At 36.9% G+C, this 4,044-nt stretch overlaps 1 protein-coding gene across 4 annotated transcripts in view; it reads left to right on the forward strand.

Moving 5' to 3' along the window:
• VPS37A (VPS37A subunit of ESCRT-I) overlaps positions 1–4,044 on the forward strand; it is a 53,010-nt gene that overhangs the window by 1,553 nt on the left and 47,413 nt on the right. The window contains exon 2 of one of the 4 annotated variants that reach the window (XM_017867208.1): positions 2,902–3,090. The exons of the other annotated variants lie outside the window; for them this stretch is intronic. The gene's annotated coding sequence lies outside the window, so the exon portion shown is untranslated. The remainder of the gene's footprint in view (positions 1–2,901; positions 3,091–4,044) is intronic. 4 annotated transcript variants of the gene reach the window in all.

The raw sequence follows: 4,044 nt of genomic DNA on the forward strand, positions 1-4,044 counted from the left end.
TTTTTGAGGGTGGGGGGACGGGACGGACTCTCGTTCTGTTGCCCAGGCTGGAGTGCAGTGGCGTGATCTCGGCTCACTGCAACCTCCGTTTCCTGGGTTCAAGCAGCCCTCCTGCCTCAGCCCCCGGAGTAGCTGGGATTACAGGTGCACACCACCATGCCCCGCTAATTTTTTGTATTTTTAGTAGAGACGGGGTTTCACCATATTAGTCGGGCTGGTCTCGAACTCCTGATCTCAGGTTATCCACCCGCTTCGGCCTCCCAAAGGGATGGAATTATAGTAATGAGCCACCTCGTCGGACCCCTAACGCTTTTGAAAACATTATTTTCATACAGTTAAAAAATATATATCCTGAGATAATAAAATCGAATAATTCCTATCTAAAATGGAATAATTTTAAATTAGATGGTCGTTAATAGAAAAATTCACTGCAAAATCAGTTTGGCTGAAATGAGGCCTGATGCTGACTGAACTTTAGGTGTTTATTGGTTCCTTGTCTCAGTTGTTCTGTTTGTTCAGAACTTTCAAAAGGTGAATTTTATGCTATTTAACAGAAAAGAATGGCAGACTATTATTGGTGGCTTTCGTATTGGAAAATTAACTTCACAAAGTTCTTACAAGTCAGTCTTACTCCAAGTCATATTCTGTACTGACCTTTAAGAGCTACTCTCACAAGGTATGCTTATAAAATAAGGTGACTCATTTTTGACATGTTTGTTCCCTTAGAAGTTGTTACCTTGATAAACTATTTATATGCTGTACCAGTCCTGCTATGGCAGAAACACTTTTTTAGAATCACACTTTTGGAATTAATTGCTTTTAAATCTTAGTATGTAGTGTTATGTTAAATATTGTCATTGCTGACTAATTTTTTTCTTCGAGGTTGGAGTTTAATTTTTTAAATATTCCAAAGTCTCTTGCTGCTGAGGCTGGTAAGTAAGGAAGTAGTTGATCTGAAATTTATAATTTTGGCCTCCCAAATAAAGTGAGATTCTGTAGCAGGAATTGTTAATGTAAAGTGTTCTGAAATTGTCTTAAGAGGATCAGTAAATACCCTGAATTGGATACAGAAAGGTTTCATTTTACGTATTTTTTGAACCAGAAATTATGAACATATGATTGGATATGGTTACATTAGATAATGTAATATATTTTGTAGTGTTACGAACAAATAACTTTATTGTTTTAAGTTCTTTTATAAAAACACTTGAAGTTTTATTTAATTGAGATGTTTCACATTTACAAATTATACTTGACTAATTCTAGAGACATTTAAGTAGGTCATATGCTTCCAGTTTTCAAGGAATGGCCCAATCCTGGAAAATGCCATTCACCTATTCTTGTTAGTCCACCCTTTTAAATAATGACATATATTTTTAAGCTAGGAGGTAAAAAATAATCTGTACGGAATCTGATGTAAAGATGGAAAAGGTGTGATAACTTTCCTCATCAGTCATAAGGGGCACAGCTGACACTCCTATAATAAAAGACAGGTTAACAAGATAAAAGCGTAACAGATTTATTTCATCAAAGTTTTACCCTCCATGGGAGCCTTCAGAAATGAAGTCCCAAAGACCCAAGGAAAACTGTCTATATTTGTGATTAGGTTCAATGAAGAATGGACAGCCATGTAGAAATGTGATTGGACAAAAAGAGTATGGTAATGGTTATAGTTAAGTGGGGAAAACTCAGCAAGGCCTGTTTGTTCAGATTTTTCTTGGCTTCTCTGTATAACCTCCTCCTCTAGTGTACCAGCCCGGAGTCCTATGGAATGAGGGTCTTCAGGGCGGAAGGGAAAGTGACCTTTCTAGATTTATGTCTCTTTGTAGGGAAGAAGGGTTCTAGTTTGTAATATACTGCCCAGGGGAAGAGGAATTCTGGTTTCTGTGACTTCTTCAAGGGAGAAAGAGGAGCAGGAGGTGGTCAGACCAGAGAGCTTTACTTCTGAGGTCCTCCAGACTCCTTTAATTCAAAGTAATCAGCCTGCCAAAGTGCGATATTTTGGGGTATTGTATTCTGAGTCCCAATACTGGCAATATGTTGCCTGATTACCTAAATTAGTGGTACAACTTACACTTAAAAGATTTTTGTGCAAACATACACTGATTGGTTATTCTAAAAGTGTGGTGTGTAAAAGTTGGAAGCTTCCAGTGGTTTTTTTTTTTTTAATGAACAGTGCAAAAACTTGTTACATGAGGAATATCAATATCTTAAGGTGTGGTGTGTAAAAGTTGAAGGAGTTTCCAGTGTTTTTTTTTTATGAACAGTACAAAAAGTTGTTACATGAAGAATATCAATATCTTGTTACATGCTGCCCACCTCCCTCATGTTTCATTTTATGCCTCTTCTCCAAATGTAAGGACATTAGATAAATATCTTTTTTTGGCAGTGAAAGTATCTTTTCTTCTGCTCTACTGAGTAACCTTTCTTTACCCCACTCTCATCTTCCTTCCAACTCTTACCATTTTTAACTCCTTATAATTCTGAAAATTCCACTTCAGCAGTCTTTTAAGTCCCTTTCTCTAATGATTGTGAACTTTTAGTTGCCTTAAATTCTTATCTCCTCATCTTCCTCAGCCATCTATAAAAAAATAGGTAAATTTTATGTGAATTTCTTCGTCTAAGTCTCACCAATATGCAAGACAAATGAGATAACTGTCGTAGATGACAAAAAAAAAAAAGTGTTTAACCAAAGTGTTTAAGTCAGCTGTGAAAACAGAAACTAGAAATTATGTAGGCTGGGCTCAAAATATGTTCTCTCTTCTGAGTAACAGTTATCACAGTATTCAGTTTATCACCAAAATTCCTGACCTTATGGACAGGAGTAGAACTAATTCTTCTGTTTCTTATACTTCCCAAGGAAGCTGACTTTATGGACACTGTTGGTTTTTCCCTCTGCAGGGCCCATACTTTGTGAAGGCTGGGATCTTTCAATCCAGCCTCCCCTGGAGGTGAATAAGGATCATTTCCACCAGTAATGGTGATCTCATCACCCTTCCCCCCAACTTACTGTGGAAGCAGGACTCTTGGTCAGTGGGAGTTGGAGGCGAAGTCTGCTGTGGAGCTGCTCAAAATGTTTTCTCAGTAATAGTAAGAAATGTCCGGGAGGAAGAAAATGTCTCATGTTTTGGATATTGTTACATGAAACAACCCTGATCCTCCAATTCCTATCTGTAAGATGAGGAATTGTGATTGCTGTCATGCAGGATTTTAGATAACTAATATATGTAAGACATTTGGAAGAGTATCCAACACATAGTAGGCATATGACAAATTATATTCCTTCTTTCCACTGCATAGAATCAGTGTGCTTGAAATATCTGCCTCTTAGCCTATAAGCTTCTAGCCAGCATATTGTTTATGGATCTCTCATAAGCCTACGTACAACTCATTTGTCTCTGGCAGAACTACTTCTGACTTTACATTTAGAAAGCAAGTCCACTCCAGAGAGTTAGTTTCTTCATAAAATCAGGCATGATGCAGGTAAATAACCTAAAATATTATCTTGCACACAGGAGATGTAAACAGCAATTGTTACTGTATTTTGTTCTTGTCCATATCTTTAAAATAATAATGCTACTCTCCATAGTCTAAGTTGCTAAGCTTAACCTCATCACAGCTATAAGATTTTGTCCCCCCCATCTCATGGGATTCTGAGTAAACGCAAATTCCATGCTCTTGTTTTTATTTAATTGACTCTGAGCTCATAAGGACTCACATACAAACTTGGTAACACAAGAGATATTGTGATGAGAGGATATGTATGTGTGTGTTTTAACCCGTCTCATGTTATATATTTTTATGATACAGATTTATTATCAACAGTCAAAATTTGAGATTTTTATATTAAGATTTCCAAGTTTCCTTTTTTATTTATTTTTTGAGACAGGGTCTCACTCTGTCACCAGGCTAGAGTGCAGTGGCACAATCACAGCTCATTTCAGCAATCCTCCCACCTCAGCTTCCCAAGTAGTTGGAACTACAGGTACACACCATCATGCTCAGCTAATTATTTTATTTTATTTTATTTTATTTTATTTTATT

This window comes from Rhinopithecus bieti, unplaced genomic scaffold, assembly GCF_001698545.2.
Source record: "Rhinopithecus bieti isolate Rb0 unplaced genomic scaffold, ASM169854v2 scaffold_2888, whole genome shotgun sequence".
Taxonomy (NCBI): Eukaryota; Metazoa; Chordata; class Mammalia; order Primates; family Cercopithecidae; genus Rhinopithecus; species Rhinopithecus bieti.